We start from the raw sequence: 15,516 nt of genomic DNA, 5'->3' as shown, positions 1-15,516 counted from the left end.
TCATGAAAGAAATTGAAGAAGACACAAAGACATGGAAAAACGTTCCATGCTCATGGATTGGAAGAACAAACATTGTGAAGATGTCAGTGCTACCTAGAGCAATCTATACATTCAATGCAATCCCCATCAAAATACCATCCACCTTTTTCAAAAAATGGAACAAATAATCCTAAAATTTGTATGGAACCAGAAGAGACCCCGAATAGCCAGAGGAATGTTGAAAAAGAAAAGCAAAGCTGGCGGCATCACAATTCTGGACTTCCAGCTCTATTACAAAGCTGTCATCATCAAGACGGTATGGTACTGGCACAAAAACAGACACATAGATCAAAGGAACAGAATAGAGAGCCCAGAAATGGACCCTCAACTCTATGGTCAACTCATCTTTGACAAAGCAGGAAAGAATGTCCAATGGATAAAAGACAGTTTCTTCAACAAATGGTGTTAGGAAAATTGGACAGCCACATGCAGAAGAATGAAACTGGACCATTTCCTTACACCACACATAAAAATAGACTCCAAATGGTTGAGAGACCTAAACGTGAGACAGGAGTCCATCCAAATCCTAAAGGAGAACACAGGCAGCAACCTCTTCAACCTCGGCCGCAGCAACTTCTTCCTAGAAACATCGCCAAAGGCAAGGGAAGCCAGGGCAAAAATGAACTATTGGGACTTCATCAAGATAAAAAGCTTTTGCACAGCAAAAGAAACAGTCCAGAAAACCAAAGTACAACCAACAGAATGGGAGAAAATATTTGCAAATGACATATCCGATAAAGGGCTAGTATCCAAAATCTATAAAGAACTTATCAAACTCAACACCCAAAGAACAAATAATCTAATCAAGAAATGGGCAGAAGACATGAACAGACATTTTTCCAAAGAAAACATCCAAATGGCCAACAGACACATGAAAAAGTGCTCAACATCGCTCAGCGTCAGGGAAATCCACATCAAAACCTCAGTGAGATATCACCTCACAGCAGTGAGAATGGCTAAAATTAACAAGTCAGGAAACGACAGATGTTGGCGGGGATGCAAAGAAAGGGGAACCCTCCTACACTGTTGGTGGGAATACAAGCTGGTGCAACCACTCTGGAAAACAGTATGGAGGTTCCTCAAACAGTTGAAAATAGAGCTACCATAGGAACCAGCAATTGCACTACTGGGTATTTACCACAAAGATACAAATGTAGGGATCCGAAGGGGTACGTGCACCCCAATGTTTATAGCAGCAATGTCCACAATAGCCAAACTGTGGAAAGAGCCAAGATGTCCATCGACAGATGAATGGATAAAGAAGAGGTGGTATATATACACAATGGAATATTATGCAGCCATCAAAAGGAATGAGATCTTGCCATTCCAATGACGTGGATGGAACTGGAGGGTGTTATGCTGAGTGAAATAAGTCAATCAGAGAAAGACATGTATCATATGACCTCACTGATATGAGGAATTCTTAATCTCAGGAAACAAATTGAGGGTTAGCCTGGTGATGAGTATTAAAGAGGGCACATTCTGCGTGGAGCACTGGGTATTATGCACAAACAATGAATCATGGAACACTACATCAAAAACTAATGATGTAATGTATGGTGATTAACATAACAAATAATTATTAAAAAAAAGAAAATGTTTTTAAAATTTATGTGTTCAGGAAAGATAAATTCAGCCAACAGAGTAAGAGTGATATGTACAATGATTCCAACAGAATGTTTCCACCATCAAACCCAGGTATCACATACATCAGATGTTCAACTTATGTTAGATGTATGAAAATCTGTAATGTGTTAAAACTAAAGCCAATATCATTATAAAATGTTTAGAGGATGGATCAATAAAATCCATGAGAGGATGCTTAAAAAATTCAGGATAGAGCATGGGAGTTAGGCAGCACAATTTCATAACTGCTTTTAAGATTACATGGGCTTATTACAGAGATTTTTGTTCTCTGTGATAAATGAATGAAGAAGAAATATGGCATATGGAACATATGCATTATCTCTACTCCCTCCTGAAACATTAATTTGGCTATACAAGAATACACCCAGAAACAACAATAAGCAGGAGAGGAGAGATCACAGTGGAGGAGTGGCATCGATAAAATAATGGGAAGTGGAAATTAAATAGCCAAGTGCTAAGGACTTAGCAGAGCAGAGGAATTGGAAGTCTAAATGCCAGGAGAGGCTGAAGCAAGTGTGAAGAGAGCAGATGAAAAATCCTAGATCCGCCACATACTCAGAGGTTACACACCTCATGTGCCTGTGAATACTGGTGAATGCTGAGATTGAAGATGGAGTATTGTTTCAAAGTCTGTAGAAAAACTAATTATATTATATGTAAGTGATGAATCACTAAATTCTACTCCTGAAACCAGTATTACGCTATATGTTAACTAACTAGAATTTAAATAAAAACTTGAAACAAAAAAAGTACATAGAAGCCCAGATCTGTTCACCCATCTAAAATGGTGAGAGGAGCTTTATTCTCTATAGAAATGAAATTAGGAAGATTATGTAGTAAGACACCAGATGCAATAAAGGGAAAGGACCATCTTGAATGCAGGGAAAGAGAACTGACTGTGAATCTACTCTGGCTGCCCACTCTGCCCCCGGCCACACTTTGCCCTTAGGCAGCCCCCCACCAGAACTTTGCAGTAAGGCATATAATTTCAATCTCCTCCTATCTTCTCAAATCCAAGATTGGAAAATTATTCTCTAGAGAAATGGGCACAATGAAGCCACCACAACATGTATCACTGTAAAATACTTAATTTTTTTATTATCTTATGGTAGTCACCATTCAGTACATCATTAGTTTTTGATGTAGTGTTCCATGATTCATTGTTTGCATGTAACACCCAGTGCTCCATGCAGTACGTGCCCTCCTTAATGCCAGTCACTGGGCTAACCCATCCCCACACCCCTCTCCCCTCTAAAACCCTCAGTTTGTTTCTCGGAGTCCATAGTCTCTCATGGTTCATCTCCTCCTCTGATTCTCCTGCTTCATTTTTCCCTTCCTTCCCCTAATGTCCTCCATGCTATTCCTTATTCCACAAATAAGTGAAACCATATGATAATTGACTTTCTCTGCTTGACTTATTTCACTCAGCATAATCTCCAGTCCCATCCATGTTGATGTAAAAGTTGGGTATTCATCCTTTCTGATGGCTGAGTAATATTCCATTGTATATATGGACCATATCTTCTTTATCCATTCACCTGTTGAAGGGCATCTCAGCTCTTTCCACAGTTTGGCTATTGCAGACATTGCTGCTATGAACACTGGGGTGCATATGGCCCTTCTTTTCACTACATCTGTGTCTTTGGGGTAAATGCCCAATAGTGCAATTGCTGGGTCATAGGGTAGTTCTATTTTTAACTTTTTGAGGAAACTCCACGCTGTTTTCCAAAGTGGCTGTACCAACTTGCATTCCCACCAACAGTGTAAGAGGGTTCCCCTTCTTCCACAACCTCTCCAACATTTGTTATTTCTTGCCTTGTCAATTTTTGCCATTCTAACTGGTGTAAGGTGGTATCTCAATGTGGTTTTGATTTGAATTTCCCTGATGGCTACTATAAAATACTTTTTTTCCATATCATTATTTTTAATGTCCATCATTTACAATACAAGGGCCAGAGCTTTCGACCCAACTCAAGTTTATAAATTCTCAATTGGCTTGTGAGGCCAATAGGGATACTTCTTCTTGTCTAATCTGGTTTCTGGGAAGACTTCATTCAGGTCCTCAATGGTCATCTGATCAAATGGAATTATGTTCCTCATCTTCTCCAGCTCTTTTTCATATTCCTCAATCCTGGCCTTTGAGAGAGACAAAAACTCGGCACAACTTTTCACATCTTCTTTTTCTTCAGCATCCACCTGAACAGTATATTTATCCTCTGGCACAGGAACCTTCAGGACATTAAACTTCTTCTCAAAGTCATCTACCAAACCAGCCTTTGCCACATTGGCCTTGTAGTAAGCCCAGTCGATAGCAGGTGGTTTCTCAGGGAGAGTAGCCAATCTGGAGGTAAGTGTCTCATTCCAGGATTTCAGGGAGTTAGCAATTGACTTCTGGTTTTGGGGTACGATCTCCCCAAAAGCTACCCAGTCAATGGTTTTTAGAGCAAGTTTTCATGCAGCCATCTTGAGATCCTTCACCGACCCCAGCGGCCTCTACTATAAAATACTTTAAATGGGTTTTAAAATATTTTGATTTGTATCAAAATATTAAGGGTTACTTATAATCCCTCCTGGGGAGCTGATGGAGTAAAGGACAATTATTTTTGGTCCGAAGACTTGTAGTGATTTTTAAAGTCAAAACTGAAAATTCTAAGCATAAAAGTCTCTAAATTGTATATTTGTAACCTTGAAACATTCTTAGGCACAACTGCAAACATTCTGACATTAGTTTTAACAAAAAGTAAATCAGCCACAAAATAACGGACACTGGTCCAATATTGGTATAGAAGGAGCTACATTTGGAGATGGAATTAGAAAGTAGGTGTAACTGGTAACATTCACTTAAGCCAAAAAGCAGACCTTGAATTTACGGTTTACTTATTCACACATGCATAGAAATATTACCTGGGCCCCATGAGGACATAAGCAACAGCCAAGTTTCATTTTAAAAAAAATCTCAAGTTTCCCCTTCAGTTCTTAAAATATTGGCAGACACTGAAAGTCTATTTTTGGAATTAAACATAGATAATTATTTTTAGGCATGGAACCAAAAATTCATGTCTTCAGATTCAACAGTTTCCAAAATTGGTTTATGGACTTTTCTGTTGGGTCCCTATAGCTCATATTCCAGAGCTGAGATACATACATAAACTTAAAATATGGGAATCTCTTTTAGCTTTTTAATGAATCAGGATGGGGATTAAGAAAGAGAACAATAATTTAGAATGGAGACCCTTTTTTTGTTGTTAGATTGGATGTGAGAACAGAGTTTTTTTCTCCTAACGAGAAATTCATTGGTCAGTTTTATATTTTATTTTCATGACAAATGCCTCCTAATCATAAGAAATCATTCAGGTCTTTAACAAAGGAATAAAACATGAGGAAAGATTTTTAGAGGCAATAATTAGCCTGTCTGAAATCTTTATAAATTCTTTATAATTTATGTAAAGTAATTAAAAATTATGGAATTGGTGTTTTAAGAATTCTAAATGATACTAAACAGTCTTAATCTTCTTACCAGGCTGTGATTATTCCAATTGACTAGTTTACAGAGGGAAATGGGAACTATATTGCATTTGACATGAATTTCAGTGGTAACCTAAAAGTACCTTTCTTTGAATAGCAATTATTTACAGGTGATCATATTAAAAAGAACTGTATTTAGATAGAGTAAAAAATTATCATAGAAGTGTTATCAATAATGACAAATACATAATGCATGGGACTTAAATCAGCACCTGTGATTTAACTTTTAAGTTTCTGTGGTGTAGCTTTTAAGAGCATTTCATATCTTTATCAGTGAAAATAAGATAGAGAAATATTATTTATCTATACCACAAAAGGTACACCTATTGTATCTGAACTTGATTAATATTCCTGGTCTAAAGTAAAATCACATAGTTGGATCTTACATGAACAAAAACCATCAAAATGTGCAAAAATAGTTGGGCTTGCGTGAGTAGTTGGCAACAATGAGTAAATTAGCCATTGAATCAGTCAGTAGTAATCTATAAGGTATTTCAATCATTCATTTAAACTAGTAAATAGAAGATTCCTTGTAAGAAAGCTATAGAAGACAGTGTGTTTCATCCTTCTGGTCTTCATGTATTAATGCTTCATATTGTAAATACTGGTTTGTTCTTGACTTCTCAAGTTTCTCAAAATATAAAGTTTTTGTGACATGTATTTTGAAGAGATAATATTTTACTTATCTATGGAAATATACTTATTGGTTAAGTATGCAAGTCAGTTTGGCATTCCAGAGACTTTCTAACTAGATATTACAGAAAACCAAAGAGGTTAAAAAAAATTAGTAATTAATATCAGGTGGGGGTCTTCATCCCCAGATAGATTGCCTTTAGCAATGATTTCTTTTCAAAACTTGGATGGTAGAGACAAATGTTTCTAAAAATGACTGGCATTTCCATCAAACAAGTAGCACTGTTTAAAAGTGCTATTTAGGGGGCTCCAGGGTAGCTCATTCAGTTAAGTGTCCGACTCTTGATTTCAGCTCAAGTCATGAGCTCAGGGTCATGGGATTGAGCCCCATGTTGGGTTCTACACTCAGTGGAGAGTCTACTTGAGATTCTTTCTCTCACCCTCTCCCTATGCCCCTCCCCCTGCATGCACATGCATTCTCTCTCTCTCTAAAATAAATAAATCTTTTTTTTAAAAAAAGCATTATATTCAGCATCAAACTAGGTATTTACATATTTTTTTAAAGATTTTACTTATTTATTTGAGAGTGAGAGAGAGAAAACACAAGAAGGGGGAGGGTCAGAGAGAGAAGCAGACTGCCCGAGAAGTGGGGAGCCCAACACAGGACTCAATCCTAGCACTCCAGGATCATGACCTGAGTCCAAAGCAGACATTTAACCTACTGAGCCACCAGGCACTCCCATTTTTATATTTTTATGTTTGATTTGAACATTATTAAATTTATAGAATCCACACCACTCTTGGATATGTTTTCTAAAAATTCTGCTGATTACTCAGAGAAGGCTTTCTAGAGTAACTTCTTTTTTTGTGATCACTACTCTTAAATATCTTACTTTCAGCTTTATAGATCAAGGAATCAATGGCAGTTACATTCAAAGGTTATCCAGCACAAGAAGTCTAACTTGACATGCTCAAATTCACAAGATATAGATAATTAAACCAAATTCCAGTGTATTTATAAAAGCTTTCTGGTGACCTGAGCTGTAGTGTCTGTTTCACTGGAAATTAGGGTACCTGAGAAGTTAACATTTTAGACTGCACTTTTTAGCTGAGCTTGGACTGGAAAAAAGTGTGATAGGTTTAAGGTTTCTTCATCTGGACAATGAGGAGGACTAAAGAATCATCTACATTTCATCATAGAGAATGACTCTCTATTGATGAAAATATTTTTGCCACCGAAATAAATGATTCCCACCCTGAACAAAACTGGTAAATACTGCCATTTTTCTCTTCCTTTTTCTTCTGGTTGAACAACATTCATCCAATAACTAGTTAAATGTGTTAATTCAATGAGTTAAATTCAAAATAGTTAAATTCAATAACTAATTAAGTAACTTAATATGTGATGTCCAAGGTACACAAAGCTGCTGTCTTTGAGCAGTTAACATACTAGTTAGAGATAAAAGGGGTAATAGATTACTATCAGGTGGTGATGAATGTTATGTAGGAATAAATATGATGATGATGGTGATATGACCAATGGATTGCAATAGGTCAGGGAAGGCATCTCTGCAGATGTGCCCTTAAGGCTAAGATCTGGAGGACAGGAGGATCCAGATGTGAATATCTGGGGAAAGGAATTCCAGAGTAAAGGAACAACAAAACACAGGTGCATGTCAGAAAAGGAACCATTTGGGTGAGAAATACTCATTCCTGACTCTCCAAATGTGATCATTGAGTTATGTCAGCACAAATATTTCTGCCTGCCTGCTTGTGAGTTAAATTTAAATCAGGTATAAACCCCAAAAGACAGGGTCTTAGTCATTTCTGTGTCCCCCAGTCCCTAGAATAGAGTCTGCTGTGGATTTGGGATTTGAAACTTAAAACATATTATTGAAGTGACAGGAACAGTCACATATCAAAGTCATTCCTTGACATAATTCAATAGCAATATCCTTTCACAAAGGGGGCACCTTGGTGGCACAGTTGGTTAAGCATCTGACTCTTGGTTTCAGGTCAGGTGGTGATCTCAGGGTCATGAGATCGAGCCCCACACTGGGTTCCACGCTCAGCGTGGAGTCTGCTTAAGATTCTTTCTCCCTCTTCCTGTGCCCCTCCCTCTCTAAAATAAATGAATAAATCTTTAAAAAAATCCTTTTACAAAATTACATAAGGAGCCAATCTAGTGGACCCATTCAATGGATGACTGACACTTGATTTTGACACTGATATATACTCTTTAAACTCAGGGGGCAAGTCCCCATTATTCAAATGAACCCCAAGCAATCAGATAGCTAATGGAAGCCAGTGCCCATTTCTTCCTTAAAACAGTTCTCAAAAATTTCTAAAGACCCACCTCTTCACAATTCCAGTAGTTTCTTTTTTGTTTTCAGGTGAAACAGGTAGTTCTCTGGTATCATTTACAGAGGTGCGAATTAAGACCATTTATATAAAAAAGAAAAAAGTTACCATTAAGTACAAAAATTCTCCTGGGGAGGTTCCATTTTAAGTAAGCAGTTAATCTAAATAACACTTTTTGGTTGGAAACCTAGGGAGTTCCCCAGGGTGAAATTCGAATCTGGCACTGAAAGGAGAGACCAAAGGAAGAGGTAGGCCACTCCGTATTGGTAGATGGCAGTTTTAATAAGCAAGGAAACTTATTTACAAGGCTTGTCTTAGGTGGCTGCAAGATGAGTAACTCTCCACCCCCACTCACCTGATTCTTAAAAGTTGATATAGAGGCCTTAATGGGGTCCAGGGTTTCAGTCATGTTTACCATCCAGGTGATCTCAACAACACATTACTATCTCAAGATTGTATCCTTGAAGTGGCTCCAGCTATGGGAACAGTGGACAGAGTATACATTCCAAGGACAGGAGAGGGGGTGAGGAACTTTTAATTGCCTGAATCTGGCTCTTGGGTCAACCAGTGGTCATGTCCTCTCAATAATCTCTTCCGGGATGCCTGGGTGGCTCAGTCGGTTGAGCGTCCAGACTCTTGATCTCAGCTCAGGTCATGATCTCAGGTGGTGAGACTGAGCCCCAGGTTGGGCTCCACACTCAGCAGGGAGTCTGCTTGAGATCCTCTCCCTCTGCCGCTTAACAGGCACACTCTCTCTCTCTCTAACAAATAAATAAATCTTTAAAAAATAATAATTATCTCTTCCAACAATACTTTGATGGAGAAAATCTCAGTGTAGGTTCTGGAACTGAGGGATGACCATTCATAAACCAGCCACATGCAATGTGTGCCCAGGAGGTGGCTTTGACATATGATTATGTAAGGATGTGTAGCTAACAACTAACTAAGAGCATAATCAGAATAAGTAACCATGGAAACATAGTGGCAAAGATGATACAAAAACAAAGGAAAAGAATACTAATAGGGTTGGGGAAAGAGCATCACTATCTTACAATTTCGGTAGGTCCTCTTGTTACAAAACAAATGTAAAAATAGTAAGCATTATCTAATTAGATAACTAGTAATCAATCCTTTATACAGACAGTTCCACAAAAGGTTCAAACTGACTCACAGGAAATACATACAGTAAAAAAAGATGGTGTGTGTGTGTGTGTGTGTGTGTGTGTGTAGAGGAAATATATGAAGATGCAGGTATAATTATAGATACATGTATATGGATATGAATGAGGTCTAGGAAAAATACAACTAAGTGAAAATAGTTGCTACAGTAACACTGTAAACCTGGCTTTGAATATCCTGAAAACCAATATTAAAGGGCATTCCATGGAACACTAGCCCCTGGTGACATTCAGTAAATAAAAGTACTCAGTGTCAAATAACTTTTGAAAAAACTATATACACTCTGTGATCCTTTTTGGAAACTCAAAGTACACTCTAGAATAGCAAATGCTCTGATGAACCACAAGAAAAAAAATTGTTTTTTAGCCCATTGATTTCCAAACATATTGGCCATGTACTCCATTTTTATTTGTTTGCTTCTTTTCACACCCATTATATCCCCATGAAATCATGTTCCACTGAACACCCTGGGATCCAGAGCTCAGTGCTATAGTTAATAACAAGGGTTGTATTCTAATTATAACATTCGCTGATACAGATCTATCTAGTGTATTCCATTGGTGCTGACACTTTGATAGGGCATTTCCTTGATTCTATTTATTGATCATTTTATTATTGTCTTATTTTCTAGTATATATTTCTTGTGGGTCCATTCACCTTCTTTTTGGAAATCTTTGACAAGACATTAACTAATTAAGCAATGCTTATCCCAATTCAGCCATGAATTCTGAAAATCAAATTTTCAGAATCCTTCTGTGTATCATTACAGGCTCCTCACTCTTCCCCTGCCTCAGAAAGAAACTACGTCCCTCCAAAATGGTTAAATGAATTATGGTATATGAACACATTGAAATACTGTGCTGTCATTTAAAATCATCATTTATAGGAAAACTTAATATCATAATTTTTCACTGTATATTACTGTATAAAATAGAGCCTCAATCATTATATGTGGAAGGCTATAGATTTTGTTGTAGTTTTAAGAATGGAATAATTCCCTGCTTTTTGTTTCTCTAAGTATCTGCAAATTTGTTTAATGTTTAATTATTTATTGAGCACCTACTAGGTCCTAAGTTCTGCAGTATGTACTAGGGTTACAGCAGTGAACAAAACAAAGCCCCTGCTTTAAAGAGTTTACATTCTAGTACACAATAAACACGCACTGATTTTTTATTTGTCAGAGAGCACAAGCAGCGGGGAGCAGCAGGCAGGAGAAGCAGGCTCCCTGCTGAGCAGAAAACCTGACATTGGGCTAGACCCCAGGACCCTGGCACCATGACCTGAGCTGAAGGCAGACACTCAACCGACTGAGCCACCCAGGTGTCCCCACATGCACTGTTTTGCACAATAAAAAATAGCTAAGGATTGTAATGAGATTTCCCACTCCCTATTTGTTTACATAAATTTAGGTAGAGAATATATGTCTGAGCAGTGCCCATTACTGAAGACATTCCAAGAAAATTATTTTGTGCCATGACCCAAGCTTAGGATAGAGAGTTATAACTATTATTTATTGAGCATTTACTTTGTGCCAGGCATTTTCCTTATGTTTCTCTCAGCTCATTATTCCTATTTTATATTTGTGAAAATAAAGGCTCACAAAAGTTAGGTTACTTGTCCATGATTATACACTAATGAAAGATGAAATCACCAGAGCAGGATTTGAGCCAGGGTTTTCTGCATTGGAAGTCCCTCTTTTGTTTTGTTTTTTTTCTAAGCAATATATATGACTCTGAAGGAAATGTTAGTGTAAAGTGTTTCTGGTGGAAAAGCCAGGAAAAGCTTCACAACCACCTCTAGGAGAGAATCACCACTCTAAAAACTAATAAATGAGCTTTCACTTCCAAGTTTTTTTTAGTGGTTTTCAGAGAGTTATTAGCTGATAACCTCTGCGTCAAAATTGCCAGTTGTATTCATTAAAAATACAGTTCACTGTTTGCCATCTTGGATATGCTGAGTGAAACTTTCAAAAAGGGTGTTATAATTCAGTTGTGCCCCCTCCAAATTTCCTGTGTTGTAAGTCCTAGCCCCCAGTGACTCAGAATGTGATCTTACTTAGAAATAGGGTCTTTGCAGATGTAATTATCAAGCTAAGATGAAGTCATACTGGAATAAGGTTGGTCTCCAATCCAATATATGAATGGTGTCCTTATAAAAAGGGGAAACATGGACACACATACACACACATAGGAATAATGCCACTGAAAATGATACCTACAAACCAAGCATGCCAGATTGCCAGCAAAGCTGCAGAAGTAGAGAGAGGGAAGGAATAAATTCTCTCCCACGGCCCTTAGAAGGGACCAACTCTGCCAACACCTTGATTTTGGACTTCTAGCCTCTGAAATTGTAGGACAATAAATTTCTGTTTGTTTAAGTCATTCACATGGTGCTACTTTGTTACTGTAGCCCTAGTGAACTGATGTACCAGAGAACCAGCATCTTAAATCAAGTATCCCAGGTGATTCTGATGAACGCTAAAGTCTGTGAATCAATGAACCAGAATCAGCTTATTTGAGAGAGAGGACAACAGCAGGTGCCAGAGCAATGGCACATTTATTTTAAGAATTTAAAGGTAGCTGGGGAATTTAAAAAGGAGGAAGAGAGAGAGGAAAAGGAGCAGGAAAGGAAGGGAGAAGGAGGAGAGAAGAGGAATGTAGGCAGATGAGAAGCTCAGCATCAGAAGGCAAGCTAGGTTAAGTGACAGGATCTCTTCCACAGGAAAGGGGAAAATAAAACAGAGACATTGGAATCTTAAAGATAGCTGTGTGATTTAGAAGAAGGGAGGCAATAGGAAAAAACAAACAAACAAACAAAACCCTGAATCTTCCAGCCCAGTAGCTAAAGCTAGTAACTAGGTCAAGTTTCTTGTACAGTGATTTATTTATTTAATTTTTTAAAAATTATTTTTCTATAGAATTACCTTAGTATTTAAATGCTTCAAAACCAAAGAAAACTTTCATTTTATTTTCTAATATTTTGTCGTTGAAATGTTAAAATGCTGATATTCCGCACGGAGAAATTTGTAATCAAAATAGATGCTTGGAGGACATTTATTTACTTATGTATCACTTCTTTCTATATTAAACAGACCTATTGCAATTAAAATATTCAATTTCACAGAACAACTAAACTTAAACGCAGTTTTTTTTAACTTTTTTAAAAGATTTTATTTATTTATTTGGCAGAGAGAGACACAGTGAGAGAGGGAACACAAGCAGGGGGAGTGGGAGAGGGAGAAGCAGGCTTCCCAGGAGCAGGGAGCCCGACGAAGGGCTTGATCCCAGGACCCTGGGATCATGACCCGAGCCGAAGGCAGACGCTTAACAACTGAGCCACCCAGGCACCCTTACATGCAGATTTTTATCAAGAATATTTTGCACCAAAAGAGTCAGGCCTTTAGAGAAAGTATATTCTGACTAAATACTGAATTTTCAGAAGTAATTGTATTTTTGAAGGCATATGCAAATGTTCGGTTTTTCCTTAGGAAAATGGTCTCTGGTTTGGGAAAATCATTGCTCTAACCTACATGGCCTGGTTCTCTTTTATACAATGAGAATGCTACCCCAGATCAAGCCTGTGCCTTTCATCTTAGAAACGTGAAGTCTTATTTTTTCTCTCAAATTTGGAGGCCTTTTTTTTTCCTTTCTAAAAGGAATAAAATAGATAAAACTGGAAGGAAATTTGATGTCATTAAAAGCAACTCAAACCTAGACCCCACACTTTTTGCTTAAAATAACCCCAGAGGGAAAGTTGCCCATCTTAGTCATGATTTTTCAGTGTATCACCCTATTAGGAGGAACGACATTAGCTTAAATGCTTTTTGTATCAGGTAGCCCCTGATAGCTCTGCATTTCTTGTGATCATAAAACTCCTTTTTGCTTTTAAAAATTCCCTGTTTTAGAGAGTGTTTTGTCATCTTTGTGTTTGTTTGTTTGCTTGTTTGTTTTCTAATCAGACTTCATTTTACACAGGAAGTTTTCCTTTCTTCCTAAATTAAGTTTAACTGACATTCGAAATTGCATTTCAGCTCATACAAAGTAACCATGAAGGTCTTTATTTGGTTATCTTTATGACCTGTGGTTTTGGAGTCCTGTAGTAATACTTCAAATTATTATGATTATGATTATGATTATCCTCTGCTAATCATTTTGGGGAACTTATATTTTCATGTATTTTCTGGAATTGGATTCAGTAGGATGACATAGGTCTCTCTATTATTGGTATGATGTCAGTTTGAAGATAGAGAACGTATTAGGCATTTATCAGTTCAGATTAGCAGAAACAGATATTGACTGAGAGAGACACATTCATTTGAAATGTAAGAATCCAGCTGAATTACCTCAAAATGAAGAAGGTAGCCCATAATCTTCCAAACTACTGAGTACATTGGAAAAAAAAAAAACATGGGATTTAATGAAACCCATACCTTCATTACAAAGCATTAATTGATTACCTATAATGTGCCAAGCAATATGCTAAGTAGGCAGTGGGAATAAAGATAAGTAACAATCTAGAGGGAAGTTAGGTAAATAAGTAAAAGGCTGCAACGCTGTGTAATAAGAGCTATGATATATGTATGCACAAGACTAGTGTTCTAGCAAAACTGGGCTTCACAGAAAAACAGGATTGTAGATGGTGACTTTTTTCAAACAATTATGGAAAAGAAATTATCTAGGAAATCTTCATAATATTCTGAGAAAATCTTTCAATAAAGTTTTTACTTTAATGGGGCACCTGACTGGCTCAGTTGGTTAAGCATCAGACTCTTGGTTTTGGCTCAGGTCCTGATCTCATGGGTCGTGAGATCGAGCCCCAGGTCAGGCTCCGCACTCAGTGGGACTCTGCTTAGATATTTTCTCCCTCTACCCCTTACCTGCCTATGCGCCGTCTCTCTCTCTCAAATAAGTAAATGAATATTTTTTAAAGAAGTTTTTACTTTAATTTCAGTGAAGAGAATTGTTAAACATTGGCATCTTTCAACAGAGACTGAGCCAGAGCACTTGTCAGGAAATCATTAAAAACATTGCAAAGACATAGATGGGACATTTAAGGTCGTTTTGATTCTGAGATCCTATGATTCCATAAGACTGTATATGAACATAATGGCACACTTGTCCTAAACTTTACCAAACTAGATGTTGGAGATACACTAAACGATAGGGTCGTCTTTTTCTTAGCTACTGCTATAGAGTCTCCTGGAAAGTTTTAATGGTAGTTAAGAATTCTCAGCAGCTGGAAGTTCCTCAAGACAGTTCCATTTAAAAAATACTTTTAGCATATTAAAAAAGAAAAGGAAGAAATGGCAAAATGAGTTGAAAATAGAAATACTTTCTCCGCTTTTGCATAGGTATGCATATAATAGTAAAAAGCTTGAAAAGCAAACATACGCAATTGGTGTAAAATAAATTCACCTCTGTCTTCATTCCTGCTCTTCCTAGAAGCAACCTCTGTGACATTTCTTGTACGTGCCCATGCAAAGATAATTTATGCATACTTGAGCATGTGGTGTAAGTAAATACATGCACATTTACACTTAATACAAATGGTAAAACTCTATACATACCATTCTGTAACATGCTTTCAGCAATCTTTTCATATTCGTGCAACTAGAACTCACATGATTTTTAATAAGACATTCTAATTTACCTTGAAAGACCACTACTGATGGATATTTAGATATTTTTACTCTGTTTCTCTATGTCATTCCTCAAATATGTATCTGTGGAATAAACTCCTAGAAATAAAATGCTTGAGTAAAAGTGTATGTGCATGTGATTTTGATAGCTATACCACATTACCATCCTAAAGTTTCAACCAAATTTCCCTCCCATTTATATAATGTGTCCACCAACACCTTTATCAGCATGGTGCATTATCAAATTTATCCTAATTTTCCCGATCTGTTAGGAAAAAAATTAGTATCTCACTTTTAGTGTTACTTTGCATTCTTCTATAATGCATGGGGATGATCAATAGCCTTTTGTGTTTTCTTTTATGTAAATTATCTTTCTTGTTGATTTTGGAAAGTTTTTTAAGATAATTAGCCCTCTGTGGTATGAATTCTAAATATATATTTTTTCTGGTTTGCTATTTATCTTTTGACTTGATAATTTTTATGCCATGCAAATT

General features: G+C 37.1%; 1 pseudogene; it reads right to left on the bottom strand.

Annotated features, from left to right (window-relative positions):
* Positions 1-3,657: 3,657 nt before the first annotated feature.
* LOC114218258 (ATP synthase peripheral stalk subunit d, mitochondrial pseudogene) lies at positions 3,658-4,164 on the bottom strand (annotated as a pseudogene).
* Positions 4,165-15,516: the final 11,352 nt, after the last annotated feature.

The sequence above is a fragment of the Eumetopias jubatus genome, unplaced genomic scaffold, assembly GCF_037043125.1.
Source record: "Eumetopias jubatus isolate StellerSeaLion01/CBP00866 unplaced genomic scaffold, mEumJub1_p1.0 scaffold_15, whole genome shotgun sequence".
In the NCBI taxonomy this organism is placed as follows: Eukaryota; Metazoa; Chordata; class Mammalia; order Carnivora; family Otariidae; genus Eumetopias; species Eumetopias jubatus.
The sequence above is the reverse complement of the archived record's forward strand: the minus strand, read 5'-3'. Positions and strand labels throughout refer to the sequence as shown.